Below are 14,792 nucleotides of genomic sequence, written 5' to 3'. Positions count from 1 at the left end.
TGTGTCGTATTGTTCTGTGTAGAAGTGGTGGACTGAAACTGTGGATCCATCCTATACCAGCAATCTAAAGCTGTGTGACCGTGGCCACCACAAATTTGACAGGCCAGAGAAGAACCAGATCGACCTCGTCCTTGGAAAGTACCACTGCCAGGATTCTTAGGATAGCTGGACGAATAGAAAGAACCAGAGGAATTCGAATTCTGATTCTAATGTGTATGAGATCCAATTGATCCATATGAACAACCTCTTCGTCCTCCTCTAGTATATCTTCCGCGAGATCCAGAACCTCAATAGGTGCCTCGAATAGAAGAGAAGGCCACAGTAGGCTCAGTGTGATCCTTGTGGTGTTTAGACTCGATATGTATGGCTTCAGAAAGAAGCATAGAACTCAGTTCATCCATTGAAATAGATTCTGAACGAGCTCTAATTGTGGTCTTAAATATATCATATTCTTCAGGAAGACCGTTCAAGATCAGAAGTACGAGATCTTCATCATCAATGAATGCAGAGGCAAGAGCTAACTGACTAACTAACTCTTTGAATTTTGTGAGATAGGCCTCCATGGAATCAGTTTTCTTGGTAACATTGTTCAGTTTGTTCTTGAGTTGATGCACATGAGATCGAGAAAGTGCAGTAAACCTTTTGTGCAAAGCACTCCAAACCTCAGAACAACTATGAAGGTGAAGCACGGTGGAATAGATTGCAGGTGATAGAGTTGCAGTTATGCAACTAAGAAGATGTGCGTCTACAAGTTTCCATTGGACATAAGCAGGATTATCAACATCTGATCCAGAAACATCTTTGATTGTGACAGATGGACAAGGAGAAGTACCATCAATAATTCCAAGTAAATCAGTAGCTTTCAGAATATTCTGTGTTTGATTTTTCCAAATCAGAAAATTTGAAGCATCAAGTTTGACAGTGATAAACGAAGACAGATTGGAAATTAGAAGAGAAAGATTAGAAGGAATTGAAGCCATTGAATGAAATGGAAGATGAACACAGGTGAGGATTAACTCGCAAGAGATTCACGCTCTGATACCATATGGAAAGTTATGAAACCATAGAACTCAAAAACAGATTCTTTCATTGATAGCTCTCTTTCACACACTACTATTTACACAAGATATTATCTATATATATAGGTCTAATACAATATTCTAGAATCTCTAACAGTCTAACAGAATTCAAGAGTTAGTTACAACTGCAACACATGGACTGCATAACTACTTTAGTAACGGCTGCTTCTGTAACTGTGGCTGCAGAGTGGCTTGTGGCTGAAGTGTGGTTTGAGCTGAAGGGGTGTGCATATGTAACTGTGGCTGAACTAGTTCAGTAGGCTCAACAAATCGACACCTTTGATCCAAATCTAGAAAATTGATTGAGGAAGAAGAACAGATTGAAAATTGCATGCCATGCATGGATAGTATGTTGAGAGAGAGAGAGAGAAAGAGAGAGAGAGGGTAAGTTTTGTTGTTTGATGATAGTTTTGAGTGTGGAAAGTGGCGTACTTCTACAGGAAAATTGCGGTGGTGGGACATGCATGTGGGATGTATCATGAAAATAATGTCATGAAAAGTTTTGTGAAGATTCTCCATCTTTGTATTAGATTATAGTGTTTATAGTGTTTTATTGTATGTTATGCATTCATCCTTGGATTAGTTTCATGAAATTTTTCATTATATTTATTCCATGATACGTAGCATTACTCGGAATGTATTATGTTAAAACATGTTTCTTGTTGTGCGCATACAGTGACTTCTCACCTAAGAGGCTCTAACCGGCGAAGTTGAGTGTGACAGAAGACTTTTCTTCCTCAAGGAAAGCTTTCTAGTTGAGTGTGACAAACGCGGGGTTGAAGATTAAAAACTAACATATGACAAATAGTAGCATTAGTGGCGGAATCAGATTTTAGCTCAAAGAAGGCACTATTGAGTTGAAATCATAATAAAGATTATAATTTAATTTAACGTAATTTTAATATTTTGATATTGAAAAATGATATATAAGTTTATTTTTTAGATCTAGTGATATGTTAACAAAACGATTGGTTGATGATTAAAAAATAAATGAAAGAGAAAAAGTTGACTTAGATATTTTAATAGAGTGCCACATTATTGGATCTAGAAAATAGATTTATTTTTTCGGCCTAAATATCAATACTCTTTGATATAAGCTTGAGCCAAAATCACAATAGAACTTAACCCAACTTAACCTGATCATAATCGTTTATTTATTTATTTGATTTTATGTAGGGTGATCACATGATTCAAAAGATAATCACATGACTCATAAAATATGAAAACAAAATTATATTAAGTTGTACACACAAAAAAAGATATAGGTAGGAATAGAAGGGGGAAAACACAAAAGAAGGTGAATAAATAATACAAAGAGATTGGTATATATCACTTGTTTTTTATTTTATTTTATTTTTTTTCTGTAATTTTGAATCATTAAATTACATAGTAATATATTTGAAAAATCTAGAAATCGCCTAGATGTTGATTTGTGATTATGTATCAATTTTAAATAGTATATAACAATCCCAATCAAACATTCAAGACAAATCGACACAACGATTTTACGTGAAAAAATCACAATTGGACACCTCCAATTGTGATAAAAAAAACACGGGCAACAGCCACAAAACAATCCACTAAGAAGATATAAAGGAATTACACCGGTATACTCTTAATTACCTAGCGAATCCACGCCCGAATTGAACCAACCTCTATGTGTCTCTTCCAACCCCGTCTTCACCTCGGAATTGTCTTGACGATGAGCCACTCCGGAATCCACCAAAGCTTCAGGCTCGTATTCTTCAGAATCCACCGAAGAACAACTCTCTCTTTTGTGTAGGACAAACAAATAATCCTTTGATGTATACTCTTTAAACCATGAGTTGAATACTCAATCAAAACATCAAAAAAAACTAGCAAAATATCCCCAGATATAAACCTTAGAATCCAAAAAGAAGATCTGGAGGACTTATCCAAGTTTTGGGAGAAATCCAACTACTTATAGAAAACCAAAGTAATCCTAGTTTTGGAAGAAAACCAATTCCTTATAGAAATCCAAGAATCGGTGTTCGCGAGGTCCACTCGAGCGTGGTAATTCCCGCTCGAGCGGAGGCTTCAAAATTGTGTGATTCATATAGGCTTCACGCTTGAGCGGAAGTTTCCACGCTCGAGTGTCGAATCACACCATCCAGTCCTTTTTCAGGCGAAACAGAGATGCTATGAGCTTGCAATCCCCGCTTGAGCGTCCCTTGTCCCGCTCGAGCGGGACGATCAAAATTGGAAAATCTGGAACACTAGATCTTGTAACAACCTCAGTTTTGATCCATGGAAATTGACAAAGGCACGATTCGGGTTGGATTCGCATATAATAAACTCATAGCCTCACTGAAATAAAAGGTGCGAAATCAAATACAACTGAAAGGAGTTTTGTCAAATGGGGTTGCCATGAATAAAACCTAACAATCTCTCCTTTTGGCAATGCCGTGACAAAACACACCTAACAAATAAAATCCTAAACACCCCAACCCATTACTGCAAACAAAACCCAACTTCTTTCTCAAGGTCTTGATCTGCAAAACAATTATTAGTGCCACAATCTCCAAAACAACTATTAGTCCCACAAGAGTATATGAAAAAGCAATAGACATATGACACGATTATCTTGAAACATGAGATGGAAAACATGAATAGATGAAAACTAAGACTCATGAAAAACAACTCTCAAACAACAAAAGAAAGATCATAAACCAACCCAAGCAATGATATGACGATATAAATATCAGGAACATGCAAGAAGGAAATAATTAGCAAACATAGAAACATGCAGAACAACTATAGCCAATCTCCCTTACCAAACAAATCAAAGTGTTCATGCTAACAAACTCTTGCAATGATAAACCAAACTCCCTTACCAACCCAAATCAAGATGAACCAAACTCCCTCTCACTAAAAGCAACCACAAACACTGAAAACAGTGAACAAGAAGAAAACGACAAAAATAATATGGTGAAGCAAGAAATGAATTTCTGATTTGTACCTTAAAATACATAAGATTATCCAAGAAGCACCATTACAAGAAAACACAATATGCACAGTCTGTAGAAGATTCCACATGAAAGAAAGTGATGCATTATGTGAAAAGCATAGATCCCATGAGAAAAGTGTGTGTGTGACTCTTGGAGTTCGACAAACACTAGATTCAATCCTAGTAGTGATCTGAAAGTTGAACCTCTGGCAAGAGAATCTAAGAACAACTATGGAAATTCAAACCACTAGGAATCAAGGGTATTTGATGAGTAAAGGCGGAGGCTCCCCCTCAATCAATGAAACTTTTCCTTTTTTTTTTCTTTCCTTCTTATGCAAATTTTTTCTTTCTTTTGCATATTTCTTCTTCTTCTTTTTCTTTTTCTTTTTCTTTTGCACACTCATTGGTAGCTGACACGCTCAAGAGTATGGAAACTGAACCAGAGAAGCATGGATATAATAAAGATGGCTTGGTTGGTGACTCTGAGGTAGCATTTTCCTTATGGCTGGACTACAAAGACTTGAGGGGCAAACCATGGAGATGCAAAAAGATGGTAGGTGGTTAAGAGACTCAACATCACCCATGATATGTTAGTATAGGCCAATTCCTCTATAAACGCAAAAAATCAATGACAGAAGTCCATAGAGAAAAAATAATCACTAAGGCGGAAGACTCCAAAATTTTCTAGTCCAAGAGTGTGCACAGAATGAGACATACTAATAAAAAAAAAAACACACTCCAAAACGAGTAATGGCCACATAAAGCACACATATATTAACATGTAATGGATATTCTCATCAATTCCAATATGCACCAAGGACCACTCAAAAATTTCAAGCTTGCAAAACCATACTAAGAAAATCTTTTTGAGATTTTTTTAAAATTTTTTTTTTCTAACTAAAGCAAGAAAAAGAAAATGAACAAGCACACATGTAATGACAAAAAAAAAAAAAAACGCAGAAACCCAAAAACTAAAATGACAAAACAAATTAACACAAGCCAATTTTTTCTCACCCAAACTGCTTTAGTACGAACAAAATTGTGAGAATTGCAGTTCTTGAGTGGTGTCTTGACATTGTAGTTCCCTTCCCCTACAATAGGAACCCATCTCGACATGGTTTCCAACTTCCTATTTTTAGGTCTAGGCAAATACACTATCCCATGCAACTTATAACAATAAGGGTGAATATGACCATGCATACCACAATGATGACAAATAAAAACAGGGTGTACCTTCTTTTCTTTTACCTTACCAACTCTAGGAAGTTTGAGAAGTCCATCCTTATGTTGAATTTTTTGTTCTCCCTTTCCTTGAGTTCTTGTATCATGAGATGTAGATGCACTTTGTTTTTGCTCTTTGTTATCACCAAAGCCAATGCCACTCTTGTCAGAACAAATTTGTTGAGACCCAATGATATTGTCCAAAGTCTTTGATCCTCTGTTCCAAAGACCAATGGTAGCCATTGCACACTTGAGTTCTTACTTTTTCTTGATCATTAGTTCTTTCAAAGCAACTTGAGACATCTCGAGAGTTTCAATTTTTTCTTCATATGTTGTATAGATTTGCTGTAGCTCATTCCTCTCTGTCTCACAAGTCAAGAGTTTTGCACAGAGAGCTTGTCGATCATTAGCTATCTTGATGGCATCAATCCTAGCCTTGGAAATCTCCTCCTTTAGTTTGACATTCTCACTTTCACATGCTTTGAGTTTCATAGTGAGTTTGTCATTCTATTTAGATAACTTAAGAGATTCCTTATACAACTTTTCATAAGCTTGCTCAAGCTCTTCATTATCACTTCCCGAGGATTCATCAGCAGTGGCATTCTCAACTGGGCTCTTCGGAGACTCTGTTCGCCCTTCAGTTTCGGAAGCCGCCATGAAAGCAAGGAATTGTTATGTCCCTCTTCGCCTTGATCTTCGTTGTCACTTTTATCTTCATCAGATTCTGATTCATCATCCCAAGTGATGGCGGGGGCTTTCTTCTTCTTCAAACGAGTGGGGCATTCTGAAGCAAAGTGGCCAAATCCTTGGCATTCATAGCATTGGACTCTTTCAGAGTTCCCTTGCATCTTTCCTTTCTCCTTCTTGGCTATAGAATTAATTTTGAGCTTATCTTTGCCTTTAGATTTATGAGTATGAGTAGATTCCAAAAGTTTAGGATTCTTTTTCAGAAAAGATTTTTTAAATTGTTTTATAAAAGCATTCGTAATCTTGGAATCTATCTCACAATCCTCATCAGAATCCTCTCCAACTCTACGAGCACTAGTAAAAGCAATATCTTTTTGTTTCTTTTTGAAATTCCTATGTGCCTCATAAGTTTGGAGATTTCCAACCAACTGATCTAGCTTGAGGTTGTCAACATCTTGAGCCTCCTCAATAGCCGTAACTTTTGGTTGGAACCGATCAGGCAAGGATATCAAAATTTTTCCCACAACTTTGGATTCTGGTATTTTTTCACCTAAATTAAAGCTGGAATTTATAATGTCACTCAACTTCGCATAAAATTCATCAAAGGTCTCACTATCTTTCATTGAAAGGTTTTCGAAACTAGACGTGAACTTTTGAAGTTTTGAGCGTTTAACAGAAGGAGTGCCCTCATGAATAGTTTGTAAGATATCCCAAGCCTCTTTTGCGACTTCACAATTGCAAATATGACTAAACTCTTCTGGTGTGACAGCGCAAAAAAGAAAATTGATAACTTTACTATTCCAGCTACTATTTTGGTAATCAATTGTGTCCCACTTTTCAATTGGTTTGGGGAAAGTTACTCCATCAAGGGTAATTGCTGGTTCGGTTCACCCATTCATGACAGATTGCCAAACTTTTTCATCTATAGATTTCAAAAACGATCTCATCCGAGCTTTCTAAAACGAATAATTGGATCCGTCAAGTAAGGGTGGTCGAACCATAGAATTTTCCTCACGAATTGAGTCTATTATCACAAATCAAACAAGATCTCGCTCTAATAGATTTGTAAAAAAAAAATAGAGCGACCTGCTCTAATACCAATTGAAAAATCTAGAAATCCCCTAGATGTTGATTTGTGATAATGTATCAATTTTAAATAGTATATAACAATCCCAATCAAACAATCACGACAAATCGACATAACAGTTTTACGTGGAAAAACCACAATTGGACACCTTCAATTGTGATAAAAAAAAACCATGGGCAACAACCACAAAACAATCCACTAAGAAGATATAAAGGAATTACACAGGTATACTCTCAATTACCTAGCAAATCCACGCTCGAATTGAACTAACCCTGTGTCTCTTCCAACCCCGTCTTCACCTCGGAATTGTCTTGACGATGAGCCACTCCGGAATCCACCAAAGCTTCAAGCTCGTATTCTTCAGAATCCACTGAAGAACAACTCTCTCTTTTGTGTAGAACAAACAAATAATCCTTTGATGTATACTCTTTAAACCATGAGTTGAATACTCAATCAAAACATCAAAGAAAACGAGCAAAATATCCCAAAATATAAACCTTAGAATCAAAAAAGAAGATCTGGAGGACTTATCCAAGTTTTGGGAGAAACCCAACTACTTATAGAAAACCAAAGTAATCCTAGTTTTGGAAGAAAACCAATTCCTTATAGAAATCCAAGAATCTGTATTCGCGAGGTCCGCTCGAGCGTGGTAATTCCCGCTCGAGCGGAGGCTTAAAAATTGTGTGATTCATATAGGCTTCCTGCTCGAGCGGAAGTTTCCACGCTCGAGCGTCGAATCACACCATCCAGTACTTTTTCAGGCGAAACAGAGATGCTGTGAGCTTGCAATCCCCGCTCGAGTGTCCCTTGTCCTGCTCGAGCAGGACGACCAAAATTGGAAAATCTGGAACACTAGATCCTGTAACAACCTCGGTTTTGATCTATGGAAATTGACAAAGGCACGATTCGGGTTGGATTCGCATCTAATAAACTCATAGCCTCACTGAAATAAAAGGTGCGAAATCAAATACAACTGAAAGGAGTTTTGTCAAACGGGGTTGTCAAGAATAAAACCTAACAATATTATCAACATCGCTACGGAGCTCGAAAAAATAAAGGCTCGAATGGCTCGAAATCCCAAAACGACGTCGTTTCAGGACTTTTTTTATTCTCTTACCTGTAAGGTAATATTTTCTGTACCATTCGAGCCTCAGTTTTTCGGGTTACGGAGCATTTTTGCAATATTATTAGTTGCCATTGATTGTGTAATAATTATCTTTAAACAAATGAACTACTTATGAGTATTTATATATGAGGTGATGTAAAATAGGCCAGAAAAATTGTGACACGTAGCATTTCTCTAAAATAAAATTTATAAAAAAAAAATTAGCATAATTAAAATTTTAAAATGACAAATTAAAAGACATAAATTTTATGAACATAATTAAAAGGATTAAATTGAATTTTTTTAAAAAAATTTTATTAGGAGTAAAAGTATAATTTTTAAAAGTTGAGGGGAGCACATGATGCTCCTGGTCCTCATGTGCCTCCGCTCTTGAATAAGACTATGACATATGCCATCATTTAGAGGTAGAACAATACCAAGATGTAAGAAAATCGATATTGTTATTGTAATAAATGGTTCCGCCATTCACAATTACAGTGTGATTGGTTTGAGTTTTTTGAATTATAAGTTTTTTGAAAACTCAGTTTTTTTGTTTTCGTTTTTTTTTTTTGTTTTTAGTGAATATTTTTGAATTTTAAATATTTTTTTTTACTTTTTTAGATGCACCTTACTTAGATGTATCTAAAAAGTAAAAAATTTGTAAAAAAATATTTTAAAAATTTAATAAATACAGAAAAATACAAAAAATGTACTGAATTCTAGTATTTTTTTTTTATATTTTTGGTATTTAGTGAATTTTTAAAAGATTTTTTTCACAAATTTTTTACTTTTTAGGTATAATTATGTTAGGTATATCTAAAAAGTAAAAAAAAATTGCTTAAAATATTAAAAAAATATCAGTAAAAAAAAAATACGGAAAACAAGAAAGTAGAATTTTTTGAAAAGTATTTTTGAAAAAACACAACCAAGCATGGTAATTTTTTTAAATTATGGGCAACTAAATTGTTGGGATTTTTACAAACAACAATTTCAGGAACCAAAAAAAAAAAAAAAAAATTCGTTCAGAATTAGCATTCAAAGGTTAAAATTTTGGATGTATTTGAACCCCAAAGTCCATTTGGCTTTCTGCTCTCCAATACTTTTTTCAATGCTCCTTCATGACTATATATAATAGTCACCACCATAGTATAGGTTTTCAATGCTCCGTTACAATTTACAAAAACCTGTAGCCTTCATGACTATATAAAATAGTGACCACCATAGTAGTGGAAACTTACCCAGTGTATGTCACCTTTATGTAACGAGATGAATTTTCTTTTTTAATGCAATTATTAAAAAGGGAAATTATTATTAAGGAGTTTTGAAAAATTATTACATAATAGTGAAAAAATTTATAATTTTAATTATTAAATTATAAAATTTATCATTTTTTTATAAAATTTTTTTTTGGTCTGACACTTCACTGGTGTGTAATTCCCAGTTATTAAAACTCTACCGATAATCTTTGACTAATATCTTCTTCTTCTTCTTTTTTTTTTTTTTTTTTTTAAGCTAAAAACAAACAGAGAAATCTTATTAATAATGAAAAGATACAAACTAGCTAAGGGCACAATTGCATCATTGTCAAACTAAGCATCTCACCTATGTTGGCACCCAAAATAAGACTAATCATGTGCATCCCCAAAGTCATCGCCAAAAGTTAGAAAGATTCCAACTCAATACACCTTGGTACAACCCAAAAGCAAACACATATTACACCTTACCACCTCAACAATCTCTAATTTGCAAAATGTTATAGAGAAAATCATCGATAGTAAACTGACAATCCTTAGATGTAACTTTCAGCCAAACAGCTAATCTGATGATAATTGTCTCATGTAACTCCTCCATATTTGGTTGAATATTATTAAACAAGCTAATCTTTGACTTATATCCTTCTGCTAAAAAAAAAATAATAAAATAAAATAAAAATCTTTGACTTATATCCTTGCACAACATCCCATGAATTATTAGAACAATCTTTTGTATAAAAAACAATAGCTGAAACAAAGTAAATAAATTACTTATAGGAAGTTTTTGTACCGGAAAGTTAGAACAACAAAATCACAGGAAAGTTAGAACAGTAAAATCACAGGAAAGTTAGAACAACAAAATTACAATCAAGTCGAGTGTGTGACACTCTATCCTTAAGATGGATTCGTCGTAGCACAGGTGCTTACAGACTATTGGTGGCTATCTTTCAAGATACAATGATTACTCACATAGATTGTAGTAGTACTGCAAACAATCTGTTCTGGTGAACTAGAACTTGAGTTATGAAACTCTCTTAAAACTCTAAGAACTAGTATGAAGAATAAATGCAGCACAGAAGGAAAATAGGAAAGAAAAAATGGAATGATTGAATCTGCTGGAAAAGATTTGTATTTAGAGGCATTGATTCAAATTTTGGCGTAAACGTTTGAATTAATTTGTTAGGAATTCAAATTTTCCGGCAAGAATTTGAAAAAATTCAAATGAATTTTGTTCAAAAAAATTAAAGTTAGGACTTAATCGCGCTGGACGGACGGCGGCGTGCATGTGATGGATTTGGGTCAAACCTACCTTGTCTATAACTTTTTTCCTTACAAAACTTGGAGTGCCCCTTTGGGCCCATCCCAAGTATGTCAACCTAGAGCTTATATTCATACAAGTTCTCTTACTATTTCTATGTGGGACAGCCAAAATAAGGTAACCAACATTTGTCTCTTCAACTCCTTATTTCACAAAAACAAAAATGACATCGACTTCTCATTCACTCATAAGTGGTGTTGACGAATCGTCTTCACCGTGTGATTTGCCATATGGCAAGGAATACATCACCACTTGGACCTACTTCAAAACAAGTGGGAACATGTGAGGCCCACTTAAATTTGGGCTTAAAGTTAGCCCAAAATAAGCCTATAAAACCAAAATTTCCAACATGAATCTCTTGCACTTTGTCCATCTCCACAACTATTGCTTACTCTGTTCACTCATGTCTTGTACTATTCGTTTGATATTATAACAAGTTTTCTTATCTCAACATGCCCCATGAGTTTGTACAAATTGTCAATCATTATTCGTCACTAATGAGTTTTTCGATTAAATTAAATTGTTTCCGATCGCCCCTGATCAATAATGAACCTGGTCGCCCTTAGTACTCCTATTCAAACTCAGTTGCTCATAATCAATCTTAATCTTCACGAAATATGTCCAATCCTATCAAACTTGAAAAATCTTAAATCTCGGAGATATTAATTTGTGATTATGTATCAATTTTAACTAGTAAATAGCAATTCCAATCAAACAATCAAAGACAAATCGACACAACGATTTTACTTAGGAAAATCACAATTGGAGCGCTTCTAATTGTGATAAAAAAATCACAGGCAAAAATCATAAAACAATCCACTAAGAAGACATAAAGGAATTGCACAAGTGTACTCTTAATTACCTAGTGAATCCACGCTTGAATCGAACCGATCCCTATGTGCCTCTTCCAGGCCCGCCTTCACCTCGAAAATGTCTTGCCCAATGTTAAATCCACAATGCCAATGTCGAATCACGACGATGAGCCACTTCGGAATCTATCAAAGCTTCAAGCCCAAATTCCTCGAAATCCACTGAAGAACTACTCTTTCTTTTTTGAATAAAATAAACTAAACAAACCCTTTGACATAATCTATTCAAATCATGATTAATCTCTGACAGATATAAAAGGAAACAAGTAAAGAAGCTATAGATGAAAGCCCTAAGTCCCAAAAAGAAGATCTGGAATCAGTAACCCTAAAATTTGATAAAACCACATATTTATAGAAAACAGATCTGCGATCTCTGCTAAAGCGTAAGAATGATCGCTTGAGCGGATCTAGGCTCGAGTGCAAGAATGGCCGCCCGAGTGGGAAAAAACTACTCTTAGTACTTTTACAGGCGAGTGAAACTTCTGAATGGATTGCATCTCCGCTCAAGCGCAGGAATAGTTGCTCGAGCGTAGGAATGGCCGCTCGAGCGGAAAACTAGCTCGATCCCTGACATAGTCAGTGAAGTGGTAAACATGATAGGATTAAAATTTCAAACTTCTCTGCAAGGGCACAATTCGGGTTGGATTCGCATTTAAAACTCATCGTCTCACTAAAATAAAAGAATTAATAAAATTACAACTGAAAGGAGTTTTGTCAAACGAGATTGCCAAGAACAAAAACTTAACAATCTCTCCCCTTGGTAATGCCATGACAAAACACACCTAACAAATAAAATCCTAATCACCCCAACCCATTATAGCCAATAAAAACTAACTTCTTTCTCAAGGTTATGAACTGTAAAACAACTATTAGTGCCACAATTTCCAAAACAACTATTAGTGCCACAAGAATATATGAAAAAGCAATTGACATATGACAAAATTATCTTGAAGCATGAGATGAAAATATGAATAAATGTAAATTGGAAATTTTATGAACATGTAGCATGAATAGATGAAAATTCTAAGACACATGCAAGCATGCTCAAAAACCATTTTGACTTAAACTTCACCCTCCTTTTTGTCAGGAATTGTCAAAGGAAGTTCAATCAACGAAAGGAAGAGCATAAACCACACAAGCAGGGACAAGATGATGTAAAAGATAAAACTTGTGAGAAGTAAACAATAAATAAGTAATGGCTAGCAACATACAAACCAACTAATGCCAATCTCTCTTACCAAACCAATCAAAGATAAACCAAACTCTCCCTCACTTAAAGAAACCACAAACACTGAAAATAGTGAACAAGAAGTAAAAGACAAAAATAATATGGTGGAGCATGCAAGAAATTTTAGATTTGTACCTTAAAAACACACAGGATTATCCAAGAAACACAATTACTTGAAAACACAATGTGCATAGCCACTAGAAGATTCCTCATAAAAGAAATTGATGCATTATGTAAAAAGCATAGATCCCATGAAAAAAGTGTGTGTGTGACTTTTCGAGTTTAACAAACACTAGATTCAAATCCTAGTAGCGATCTGATAATTGGACCTCTGGCAAGGGAATCTAAGCACAACTAAGGAAAGTCAAACCTCTAGGAATCAAGGGGTATTTGTTAAGTAAAAGTGGAGGCTCCCCCTCAATCAATGATTTTTTTTTTCTTTCTTTTGCACATTTCTTTCTTTTCTTTCTTTTGTACATTTTTTTTTTCTTTTCTTTTGCACATTTGTTTTTTCTTTTGCACACTTATTGGCAGCTTTCACGCTCAAGAGTATGGAAACCGAACCAGTGAAGCAGGGATATAATAAGGATGGCTTGGTTGGTGACTCTGAGGTAGCCTTTGCCTCATGCCTTAACTGCAAAGAATTGTGGTGAAAGCTGTGGAGATGCAAAAATGTGGAAGGTGGTTAAGAGACTCAATGTCACCCATGATATGCTAGTATAGGTTAATTCCTCTAGAAAGGCAAAAGATACAATGCCAGAAGTCCATAGAGAAAAACGATCACTAAGGTGGAAGACTTCGATATTTGCTAATCCAAGAGTGTGTACAGAATAAGACATACTAATCAAAGAACACACACTCCGAAATGAGTAATGACCATAGAAAGCACACACATATTAAAATGTAATAGATAATTCTCATCAATTCCAATATGCAACAAGAACTTCTCAAAAATTTCAACCTTGTAAAACGAAATTAAGAAAATCATTTTGGATTTGTTTTTTCCTTTTTAAAACAAAGCAAGACAGAAAACAAACAGGCACACGTTAAATGACTCAAAAAGAAAAAACACACAAAAACTCAAAAACTGAAACGAATGAACAAATTAACACAAGTTAAGTTTTCTCTCCCAAACCGCTTTAGTATGAACAAAGTTGTAAGAATTGCAATTCTTGGGTGGTGTCTTGACATTGTGGTTCCCTTTCTCTTCATTATGAACCCGTCTTGACTTGGTGTCTAACTTCTTATTCCTAGGTCTAAGCAAACACAACCTCTGTTCATGTTTGGTCTTACACAAACCAAAGCAACGAGGTCTAATATGACCCTTAATCTCATTACCACCAATGAAGTGGCTCCTACCCCACGAGATGTTGAAATTTCTTCCATCTCTATGAGACATTCTCCCATGCAACTCATAATAATAAGGGCGAATATGACTATACATACCACAATAATGACAAACAAAAATAGGGTGTACCTTCTTTTCTTTGACCTTACCAACTCTAGGAAGATTGAGAAGTCTTTTCTCTCGTTGAATCTTTTGCTCCCTCTGCCCTCGAGTTCTTGCATCATGAGATGTAGATGCACTCTGCTTTTGCTCTTTGTTATCACCAAAGCCAATGCCACTCTTGTCATAACACATTTATTAAGACCCAATGATATTGTTCAAAGTCTTTGATCCTTTGTTCCAAAGACCAATGATAACCACTTGAGCTTTTCCTCTTTCTTGATCATTAGTTCTTCCAAGGCAAGTTGAGACATCTCAAGAGTTTCAATCTTTTCTTCATACGACGCATAGATAGCTCATTCCTCTCTGTCTCACAAGTCAAGAGTTTTGCACAAAGAGCTTGTCGATCACTAGAAATCTTAATGGCATCATTCCTAGCCTCGGAAATCTCTTTCTTTAATTTGACATTCTCACTTTCATAGGCTTTGAGTTTGATAGTGATTTTGTCATTCAATTTAGATAAGTTAAGA

Source organism: Camellia sinensis, chromosome 9, assembly GCF_055761805.1.
Source record: "Camellia sinensis isolate YWXY chromosome 9, ASM5576180v1, whole genome shotgun sequence".
Lineage (NCBI taxonomy): Eukaryota > Viridiplantae > Streptophyta > Magnoliopsida > Ericales > Theaceae > Camellia > Camellia sinensis.
Note: the sequence above shows the minus strand (reverse complement) of the source record.